The sequence below is a fragment of the Eriocheir sinensis genome, unplaced genomic scaffold (assembly GCF_024679095.1).
Source record: "Eriocheir sinensis breed Jianghai 21 unplaced genomic scaffold, ASM2467909v1 Scaffold6, whole genome shotgun sequence".
Taxonomy (NCBI): Eukaryota; Metazoa; Arthropoda; class Malacostraca; order Decapoda; family Varunidae; genus Eriocheir; species Eriocheir sinensis.
In genome coordinates, this window is record NW_026111942.1 from 1,931,715 (window position 1) to 1,944,033 (window position 12,319).

The window sequence follows — 12,319 nt, forward strand, 5'->3', positions numbered from 1 at the left end:
AATACTCTTTATATGTTAGCTATAGTGCATGATGTTTTTGCTCGCCACAGCCCTTAATCCTTATACCTTTCCTGATCATATTACATTAACCTAAATTCTCCCCTTCCTCATAATTGCAGAACATGGGAATTAATATATCTCGTTGCTGTTCATGTATTATTATGTTTGCTGGTAGTGGCGCCTCCAGGGATAAACTCAAGCTCTTCATTTCCAAGATACAGAAAAATGAAAGGACTAATCTATTAACCTCTATCTTCCCCTTCCTCATAATTGCAGTACATCAGAATTAATATATCTCGTTGCTATTCATGTATTATTATGTTTGCTGGTAGTGGCGCCTCGAGGAATAAACTCAAGCTCTCCATTTCCAAGATACAGAAAATTGAAAGGATCCATCTATGAGGTTTGCCATTCACGTGTATTATTATGCTATTCATGTACTATTGTGTTTATTAAGTTTGCTGGTAGTGGCGCCTCGAGGGATAAACTCAAGCTCTCCGTTTCCATGATACAGAAAATTGAAAGGATCCATCCGTGAGGTTTGCCATCAGCGCGAGGAACCAGGGACCATATTCTCAAACATTTCGGGGATCACACACCCACATTTCATAGGGCTTTCGTTACGGGTTTGGGCCATTTCCAGATGTAGTTTAATGAACCTGGCAGTAGTTTGACCCTTCTTCTGTATTTTGAACATAAGGAAACACTCATGAGAATCCGATTATCTCCTTTTTGGCCTTTGGAAATAGCTGACGTGAGAGGTGGAAGCGTCTGAGAATACCAACCCTGGAGCACCGTGTAAAGCTGGCGTCGTTGCGGGCGGGGAGAGCGGTGCTGCGGCGCGACACACGGCGGGTCTGAGTTTCAGTTCCAGCACCATTTCAAGGCGATCGTTGAGCGGAATACACTGTCATGAAACTCAGCGTATGCGGGTATAAAAGGAAGGAACGCGAGTGTCTCCGGTAGCGGTGCGAACAGTGTGGTGAGGAGAAACGGGCGGACTCAGGGCGTGTATGTGTGTGAGTGTGAGAGAGAGAGAGAGAGAGAGAGAGAGAGAGAGAGAGAGAGAGAGAGAGAGAGAGAGAGAGAGAGAGAGAAAGGCGTTAGAATTTGTTAAACGTGTAGACTCGTAGAGGAATGAAGAAATGGTGTCTTAGAGGGGCCACATCGCCTATAGTGTGTCTAAAAACCACGAACTACAGGGTACCTATGTATGAGTGTTTGAGAGAGAGGAGGAAGGAAAGCCGAAAGATCTGTTTTAGTAGAGGAAGGAAGGAGTGGAGTCATGCATTGGCCACATAACCTATAGCATGGCGTCTAAGAACCAAGGTGTTTATGTGTGTTTACGAGAGAGAGAAAGGAAGAGGCGTTAGATATGGTATACATGTAGAGGAAGAAGTGAAGAGCATTGCAGGGGTCAATTTACCTACAGTGTGGCGTCTAGAAACCAGGGACTCAAAGATATGTGAGAGAAAGAGAGGAAGACAGACAGACAGACAGACAGATAGGGAATTAGTTTATAAAGCGGAAAAAAACGGAAAAAAAGGAGACGGGAGAAATTAGAGTAAAGAAATAAGGGTTAAATGAGAGAGAGAGAGAGAGAGAGAGAGAGAGAGAGAGAGAGAGAGAGAGAGAGAGAGAGAGAGAGAGAGAGAGAGAGAGAGAGAGAGAGAGAGAGAGGTTATCGTAATCATGTATATGTGTCGTGTGTGTGTGTGTGTGTGTGTGTGTGTGTGTGTGTCCACGTACGTTTGAGCACCTGCACCGCACTGATTTTAATTGACAACACTATCTACTATCTTACACACACACACACACACACACACACACACACACACACACACACACACACACACACACACACACACACACACACACACACACACACACACACACACACACACACGTACGTACGTACGTTCAGGGTTGAGGAAGGGTTTGCTGTCAAGAGTAAATTGTCTATTGATTTGAGTCGCCGATGTTTTATGGATGGCGAGGAGCTTCATGAATCGTGCGAGGAAAAAATCTTATTGGTAATGACGCACCGTTGTGGAATGGACGCATTGACCACGCACTGTCCTTATTATAACAGAGAGGGAGAGAGATAGAATACCAGATAGATAATGGATGGAGAGATAGATAGAGAGAAAGAGAAAGAAAGAAAGAAAGAAAGAAAGAAAGAAAGAAAGATAGATGGAAAGAAAGAAAGGAAACAAGAGAGAAAGAAAGAAAGAAAGAAAGAAAGGAAGGAAGAAAGGAAGGAAACATGGAAACGTGGAAATGCAGGCAACAGAAAGTCTATTGGCTCATTACGAGGTTGCCCGCTTTGGTGATTTAATCTGCTCGACAGTCACTTGGGGCCTGGGGAGCAGATGAAAGCACCTCGATATTGAGGAGCAGATGAAAGCACCTCGATATTGAGGAGCAGATGAAAGCAACTCAATATTCAGTTTACTCCCGACGCAGCGAAGTGACGGTCGATTCTATATTTGAAGGAGTTGATAGTATTCACATTTACTACTTCTGAAGGAAGATTGTTCCAGTGGCGGATGACTCGGTTTGAAAAGAAACTCCTTCCGATGTCTGTGTTACATCGACTAGACTGAATGGGTAAACCGTTATTTCTAGTTTTTAGGTTGGTTTGCAGTTCAAAGAATTTGGAGTAATCGACGTTATTGATTTTTTTCAGATATTTGAAGACTTGAATCATATCCCTTCGTAGGCGTCTTTTCTCCAATGTAAAGAGATGAGTCGCTTGAGTCGTTCCTCGTACGGGTGAGCCCTTAAGATTGGTATCATCTTCGTGGCGCGTCGTTGAATCCTTTCCAGTAAATCAATGTCCTTTCTGTAATTAGGAGACCAGAACTGTACTGCATACTCGAGGTGCGGTCTTATCATGGAATTATACAAGGATAGCATCACGTCTGGCGTTTTACACTCGAAGTTCCTTGCTATGAACCCGAGCATAGTGTTGGCTTTGTTGTATGCTTTTTTACAGTGATTCGCGTGTTTCAGGTCACTGCTGATAGTGACTCCAAGATCCTTTTCCTCCTGCATCGCTTGCAGAGGTTTCCCATTCATGATGTATGTGTGGTTACTGTTTCTGGACCCAATGTGCATGACTTTGCATTGCCATTTTTCCGACCACTCGATAATGTGATTGAGGTCTTTCTGAATGATTTCGCAGTCGGTCTTTGTGAGGGCCTTTCCCCCCACCTTGGTGTCATCAGCAAATTTCGATAGTGTGGATTTCAGTCCTGATTCGAGGTCGTTGATATATATGATGAAGAGAATGGGTCCCAGCACTGACCCTTGAGGCACTCCACTAGTGACTGGAAGCCAATCGGAAGGCTGTCCGTTGAGTAGTACTCATTGTTTTCTGTCGGTGAGCCAATCTCTTATCCACGCCATCAGATTGGCTCCAATGCCCGCCGAGTGCAGTTTCTTAAGGAGTCGCTCGTGCGGTACCTTGTCGAAGGCCTTCTGAAAGTCCAGGTATATAACATCACTGGGTATGTGGGCATCCCAGTTCTTATATATACCTTGGAAGAAGTCTAATAAATTCATTAGGCAGGAGCGCAGGAGCGCGAAGGAAGGAAGGAAGGAAGGAAGGAAGGAAGGAAGGAAGAGAAGAGAAAAGGAGAGAGAGAGAGAGACTAAAACAACCTCTACGAAAGCCTTATCCAATGTGTGTGTCTCGGTCTGGGGTTGGGTGTGGGTGTGTCAGCCTCAAAATGGTAGAGAATTGGACCCTACACAGTGAGCCAGCCTCCCGTCAGCACCGTTCCTCTCCTCTCCATCGCCTTCGTCGGTCGATACTGCCCCATCAGAACCAGTAATGCTGTTAACACGAGACGCAGGAAAAGATACACGGAAAATAAAGGAAAAGAATACGCAGAAGAAACCAAGAGGAAAGAAGACGAACGTAGGGGAAAAGAGGATGTAGATCGAGGAGAAAAAGTTTAAAAGAAAAAGAAAAGAAAACGCAGATAATGTCCTTTCCACTTCGCCTCCTTGCCATGCCTCATTATCGTACCCCTTCTATAACTCCTATTTTTTACCGTATAGGAAACAACTTAAGGGCAAGGACAAGTAAACAAAAGGCTCACTAAATGCTGCTCCTGTACAGAGAGAAGAATGAAAAGCCAAAAAGAGAGGTCAGTTTTACCATAACCTGAATATAACAACCCCTATAGTACGCAGTGACCGTTTCTTTTCGTTTAGCTCTGAACTGTACGCGGCATTCTTCGCCTTCTCACTTCTCTCTCAAGTAAAAAAATGCGTGTGTTCTGCTTCTACCCCGCCATCATACCATTACTCCTCCTCTCGTAACCTCTCTTTAAATAACATAGCATATCCATAACAACAATTCTAAAACATGTTGTGATTGTTTCTTTTTCGTTTGGCTTCAGAACTGTACATGACCTTCCTCTTCTCTCTCTCAAGTAGAAGAATACATGTGTTTTGCTTCCACTCCGTCACCTTGCCATTCCTCCTCCTGTCGCTCCCATTCTATATAACTCTAAAACAGCTATGGCAACTCTATAACATGTGGTGATTGTTTCTTTGTGTTATCTTCAGAACTATACGTGACTTTCTTTCCTCTCTTCTCTCTCTCAAGTAGAAGAATACACGTGTTTCCCTTCCACTCAGTCCCCTTGCCATTCCTCCTCCTCTCGTTCCCTTTCTACAAGAACTCTGTAACATAACAACAACTCTATAACATGTGGTGATCGTTTCTTTGTTTCACCTTCAGAACTCTACGTGACTCTTTCCTCCTTTCTCTTAAGTAGAAGAATACGTGCGTTTTGCTTCAACTCCGCCACCTTGCCATTCTTTCTGCTCTTGTTTCCTTTCTATAACTCAGTAATATAACATAACAACTATAATATGTGGTGATCGTTTTTTTTTTGCTTGGCCTCAGAACTGGGCGTGACCTGCCTCCTCTCTCTCTCAAGTGTCAGAGTATGTGTGTTTACTTATTCCCTAAAACGATATAATTGTTTCTTGAGGATAAATAGACGAAGAAAGTTAGATATAGGTGATCATTCATTTTCATATGGCTTTAAAACTTTTTTCTCTCTCAACTAGAAGTGTGCATGTTTCATAAGAACGTAAGAACGTAAGGAGTCTGCAAGAGGCCGGTTGGCCTATACGAAGCAGCTCCTGTAATTCTAACCCCACCTTACCTCACTATCCATAAGTTTATTCAACATCTTCTTGAATGTATCTATGGTGTTGGCACCCACAACATGGCTGCCAAGCCTGTTTCACTCATCCACCACTCTACTGGTAAACCAATTCTTTCCAATATCTTTGTTGAATCAATTTATCTAACTTAAAACCGTTGCTACGTGTCCTACCTGCCTCTTTTACAACCAAAACCCTATTGACATCCCCTTTATTAAAGCCCTTCATCCATTTATAAACCTCGATCAAGTCTCCTCGCAACCTTCGCCTTCCTAGAGAATGTAGATTAAATGCTTCAGTCTATCCTCAAAAGGCAAGTTTCTCACCCCTTCAATAATTTGTCATCCTCCTCTGTACAGATACTAACATCTCTACAGAGGCAAGTTCCTCACCCCTTGAATCATTTATGTCATCCTCCTCTGTACGGATACTAACATCTGTACAGAGGAGGATGACATAAATGATTCAAGGGGTGAGGAACTTGCCTTATGAGGACAGCCTTGACTGATTGCTGTTTATTATCCTTGCGTTTCCTTTGGTATCTTAGTGTTGTATGTTCTTGTCTTATTCTTGTGTATTCGTATGTATCCTTGTCTTATCCTTGTCCTATTCGTGTGTATCCGTGTATATTCCCGTCTTATTCCTGTAGATTCTTATGTATCCTTGTCTTATCCTTGTCCTATTCGTGTGTATCCGTGTATATTCCCGTCTTATTCATATATATTCTTATGTACCCTTGTCTTATCCTTGTCATATTCTTGTGTATACTTGTACATTCTTGTCTTATTCTTGTATATTCTTATGTATTCTTATGTGTTTCTTAAATGCACACTACTCTAGATGTAACTCTAATTCAGAATACGAGACTAGGATCACTGTATACGCCTCCGTAATGAAGTGGTTAGCGTGCCTGGCTGCGTAGTCGTTATTCAAGGTTCAAGGGTTGATGTGACGGAGATGAGCACTGAGGCCACGTGCAGCTATAGTGTATGTGCCCCCAACTTTACCTTTACCATTGAACTTCATATATATTCACGTGTCTACCGTTTCGTCTTTCACCTTTCCTTTTTGCTTTTCATTTCCTTGCTTCCTTCCCTTCCCTTCCTCATCCTCCTTCCCTTCCTCCTTAAATCTTCTTGTTCCCTTCTTCCTTCTTAATACTCTTTCTACTTTCATCTCTACATCTATACAATCTAACTCCTCCTCCATCCTCTGTTACCTAAACTTTTTTTCTATTGATTTCGTTCCTTCCTTCCTTTCCTTCCTCCTCCTCCTTCTCCTTCCTTCCTTTCCTCCTCCTCCTTCCTTCCTCCTTCCCTTCTGCTTGTTCCTTTTCCTCCTCCCTTCCCTTCTTCCTTCTTCCTCCTCTTTCTCCTTTCTTCTCTTCATCTTTCCTTTCTCCTTCCTCCTCCTTCCCTTCCCTCTATTAAATTTATGTGTTGGTGTCTTTCTCGTTTTCTTGTAACTCCTCTCTTACACGCCCTCTTCCCTCCTTCCATGCTCCTCTCCTCTTTTATCGCCTTTTTCTTGCTCCTCCTCTTCGTTTCATTGTTTCTGGTCATCACCTTTCTCTGTTTTCCATCTTACGTCTCTCTCTCTCTCCTCCTCCTCCTCCTCCTCCTCCTCCTCCTCCTCCTCCTCCTCCTCCTCTTCCTCCTCCTCCTCCTCCGCCTCCTCCTTCTCTTCTTTATTTATTTGTTTCTTTATCTCCTTCCTCTTTCTTACCTTACTCTGATTCTTCCTTCCCTTCCTTTCCTTTCCTTCTCTCTTCTTACTACTTCTTCTTCTCTTTCCTTTTCTTCCTCCTTCCCTTCTGCGTGTTCCTTCTCTTCCTTTTTCCTTCCCTTTCTCCTTTCTTCTCTTACTCTTAATACTCCTTCCATTCCTCCTTCCTATCTTCTCTGGTTACTATTTTTTCTCTTACTTATCCTTCATCTCCCTCTTCCTTTCCCTCTCCTTCTCTCATATTTCTTCCTCTTACCCTTTTCCTCCTCTTCTTCTTTTCCTCTCTTCCTCCTCCCCATCCTTCATCTTCCTCTTCCCCCTTTCTCTCCTTCTGTTTCTCTATTACTTTTTCCTCTTACTCTCCTCCTCCTGCCTGCCCCCTGCCAAAAGAAACCACAAGACCATTCTCCCAGCTGTCGCTTGTACGAACCAGACGCTTTTTCCTGGCATGGGCAAACTGACTACTAGAGTCAACTTAGTTGGCGACAGTCTGGTGAGAGGCCAACTTACGGAGTTTTGCCGTAGGAATACATTGACACGGCAGCGTTTCTGTATCCCCGGAGCCAAACTGGACGATATTGAATCAGCTGTCGATGTAGTTTCAGTAAATGCGAAGGACGACACAGTGTATCTAATTCATGCGGGAACTAGCGACCTTCAGTCAACTCAATCTCAGGACCTGTTAGCAAAATACCGTCAAGTCATTCGGAAATACAAGACCAAGTCCCCTCACATCATCGTCTCTGGAATTCTACCGAGAGTCAATACGTTCGCCGGATTTAACAGTAAAGCGTACGGCGTCAACACTGGTCTAAAGCAGTTATGTAACGATGAAGGCGTAGCGTTCACGAATGCGTGGAATCACTTCAATCAGCGCCCAGATTTGTTTTGGGAGGACGGACTCCACCTGAACGAGGTTGGCTCGGCGCGGCTTGGAAGGCTCCTGAACGAGGCAGTTGAAAGCTTCTCGAAAAGCTATTAAAAAAACTGCAGGCGAGGGCAAGGCAAAGGCAACCCTTGATCAACCGAACCGTAGCGTCGATCCGGCTTGCAAGAAACTGTGTAACCAACGACGCCCCCGACAAGCGAACTCAGTCAACACGACGCGGCCAAACCAGGAGTCACATTTCCATTTTGTACACAAATGCACGCAGTCTATTACCCAAAAAGGACGAAATTAGGGCGTATATTGCAACTGAGAAACCAGATGTGGTAGCCATTACAGAGACTTGGGCCAACTCTGCACATCTAGTATCTGAACTGTCATTTCCCGGGTACGAAAGCTTCCAAAAAAATCGATTGCACAAGAAAGGAGGAGGAGCAATTTGCTACGTAAAAAGTACGCTCCCTGCCATAAAATTAGACAAACAGGACGCAGAGAATTACGACTCCGTCTATGTGGAAATAACCGCGAATAATAAGAAACTAACACTTGCGACCGTATACAGGCCTCCAAAACAACAGGCAGCAGACGACACTGCCTTGTACGAAGAGCTTCACTCTTTAACACAAAGCAAAGAAGCAATAATAAATGGGTACTTTAATTGTCCTAACATCGACTGGGGACTGATGACTGGAGATCAAGAGGGTAACAGGCTTATAGAAATGGTGGAGGATTCGTTCCTCACTCAAGTTGTAACTCAACTGACAAGAGAAAACAATCTGCTGGATCTGGTATTAGTAAGCGACCCCGACCTCATTCGCGACTGTGAAGTTGGTGAAAAAATTAATTGTTGCGATCACCACCTAATCCGTTTCAATGTCAACATAAGTCACAAACTCGGAGCCAATCCGTCAGTGATACCAGACTAAAAAAAAGCAAACTTCAACCCAGCCCGTGAGCTGCTTCCCCCTACGACCTGGGACCAGCTTCACCTAACCGACAATACAATCGACAACGTGTGGAACAACTTCAAAGATAAGCTTTTGAAGGTAGATAAGGCTACAGTGCCTACGAAACCCAGGCGAACAAATGGCACCGTGGATACACCGTGGATGACCAGAGAAATAAAAAGGGCGGTAAACTTAAAAAAAAGGAATTATAACCTAATGAAAGAAAATGACACGGCCGAAGCCCGTACTCAGTACCACACCAGCCTCAGAGCTTGTCGCACCCTTATTCGAAGTAGTAAACGCAACTACGAAAAACAAATAGCGGGTGACATCAAAACAAACTAAAAAAAAATCTACACATACATCAGATCGAAAAAGAAAGTAAAATCCAATATTGGTTCCCTGACAGACGAGACTGGAGCTGCAACTCAGGACAGTAAACAGATGGCCAGAATCCTCAACAGTAACTTCGCATCCGTATTCACAGTCGAGGACATCGAACCCATTCCCGAGAGCCCTGACCCGCCGAGAGAGATCACGCCCCTGGAAATTGACACAATATGCGACCAAGAAGTTAAAAAAGTATTTGGACAAACTCGACACGAACAAGTCAACGGGACCCGACGGTTTGTCACCACGGTTATTAAAAGAGCTTCAACAACAAATACTTCAGCCACTCACTAACATATTCAACCAGTCTGTAAAATTGAAAAAGGTCCCGGAAGACTGGAAGATGGCGAACGTAACACCGATTTTCATGAAGCTACAGGCCCATAAGTTTGACATCAGTGGCAGGAAAAATACTCGAAAAGATTATTAGAGACAAACTTGTCAAGTTTCTAGAAAACAATAATGTAATCTCCGACACACAGCATAGCTTCAGAAGCAAGCGCTCATGCCTAACGAATTTATTAGACTTTTGCCGAGGTATATATAATAACTGGGATGCCCACAGCCCCAGTGATGTTATATACCTGGACTTTCAGAAAGCCTTCGACAAGGTACCGCACGAGCGACTCCTTAAGAAACTGCACTCGGCGGGCATTGGAGCCAATCTGATCGCGTGGATAAGAGATTGGCTCACCGACAGAAAAGAACGAGTACTACTAAACGGACAGCCTTCCGATTGGCTTCCAGTCACTAGTGGAGTGCCTCAAGGGTCAGTGCTGGGACCCATTCTCTTCATCATATATATCAACGACCTCGAATCAAGATTGAAATCAACAATATCGAAATTTGATGATGACACCAAGGTGGGTGGAAAGGCCCTCACAAAGACCGACTGCGAAATCATTCAGAAAGACCTCAATCACATTATCGAATGGTCAGAAAAATGGCAGATGTCCTTTATTGTTGACAAATGCAAAGTCATGCACATTGGGTCCAGAAATAGTAACCACACATACATCATGAATGGGAAACCTCTGCAGGCGATGCAGGAGGAAAAGGATCTTGGAGTCACTATCAGCAGTGACCTGAAACACGCGAATCACTGTAAAAAAGCATACAACAAAGCCAACACTATGCTCGGGTTCATAGCGAGGAACTTCGAGTGTAAAACGCCAGACGTGATGCTATCCTTGTATAATTCCATGGTAAGACCGCACCTCGAGTATGCAATACAGTTCTGGTCTCCTAATTACAGAAAGGACATTGATTTATTGGAAAGGATTCAACGACGCGCCACAAAGATGATTCCAATCTTAAGGGATCAACCGTACGAGGAACGACTCAAGCGACTCAATCTCTTTACACTGGAGAAAAGACGCCTGCGAGGGGATATGATTCAAGTCTTCAAGTATCTGAAAAACTTCAATAACGTCGATTACTCCAAATTCTTTGAACTGCAAACCAACCTAAGAACTAGAAATAACGGCGTACCCATTCAGTCGAGTCGATGTAACACAGACATCGGAAGGAGTTTCTTTTCAAACCGAGTCATTCGTCACTGGAACAATCTTCCTTCAGAAGTAGTAAATGCGAATACCATCAACTCCTTCAAATATAGAATCGACCGTCACTTCGCTGCGTCAGTAGTGTACTGAATATTGAGGTCCATGTTTTCAGACAGATTGCAGCAAGACCTCAACCTATATTCATATAATTCTACCCCACAACCTAGATTGCAAGTAGCGTAAGTCAACAATAGAGTAAAGCAACAGTTAATGTCCGCACGACAAGTGGAATGAGGTGTGGGTGCAGTAAAGTGACAGGTTACTGGTGCGTGCCTATTACCGCCGGTTAAACGAGGATCAAGCCTCCACCTGTGCCCCTACACCTCACCCACCGTGAATATTAGGGGGGATTCTGGGGCTGCCCTGTGTAGGCCACTCGTCCTCTCCCAGTCTCCCTGTATTTCTATGTTCTTGTATCTGCTCCCCAATATCGAGGTGCTTTTCATCTGCTCCTCAATGTCGAGGTGCTTTCATCTGCTCCCCAGGCCCCAAGTGGCTGTCGAGCAGATTAAATCACCAAAGCGGGCAACCACGTAATGAGCCAATAGGCTTTCTGTTGCCTGCATTTCCATGTTTCCATGTTTATTCCTCCTCCTCCTCCTCCTCCTCCTCCTCCTCCTGAAAAATATAGACAAGACAAAAAATATACAGTAATTGGTACCTCTTCAGGTTCTAAACTTTGTCCTCCTCCTCCTCCTCCTCCTCATCATCATCATCATCATCATCATCATTCTTCTTCAGTTCCTCTCTTTCCGTCTTCCTTTTATTTCTCTCTCTCTCTCTCTCTCTCTCTCTCTCTCTCTCTCTCTCTCTCTATCTATCTATCTAAGTATCTTCTATATCTTTGTGTGTGTGTGCGTGTGTGTATGTGTGTGTGTGTGCCTCTCCTAATGCCCTTCCCGTCCCTACACTGACGCGGCTAACTTTCGCCGAATCGCTCCCGTGAGTTGGAAAAGTCGGTGTTCCATCGATGTGCCGCCGACCTGTGTGTGCGAACTAACCCCCCCCTCCCCCCCCCCCTTAACTCCCTCCCTCCACTCCGTTGGCTAATACGATGGAGAAGATGTCAGTGTTATGCGTTTAAGAATACGATACAGAAAAATAAGTTGATGTGTCAGATTTTTAGGTGGTAGAATTGGGTCAGTTAAAGCTTTTTTGAGATCGGGCTACAGAAAAATATGTGGTTGTCTTAGATTTACGTTGGCGAACACGATAGAAAATACGATATAGATGTTAAAGGTTTGCGTTGGCGAATACGATATAGAGTTAAGGGGTTATTACACTGGGCAAATTTTTCGTGGATCTTCAGTCAAACCACGATTTCCGCTAGCGTGGTTCTCATTTGTGTCTTGTTATTGCCGCTGATGATGATGATGAGTAATACCGCCGTCATTCAAGAAACTCTACCGTAGCTTTGGAAGATCGCGGACACGTCAGAAAACCACGGAAATGTGAGAACCACGCCAGCGGAAATCGTGGTTTGACTGAAGATCCACGGAAAATTTGCCCAGTGTAATAGCCCCTTAAGATGTTGATGTTATAGATTCTTAAGCGGGAGAATTGGACCAGTATAAACCGTGCTCTGTATCAGTCAGTTTCACGTCTAGCTTACAGGA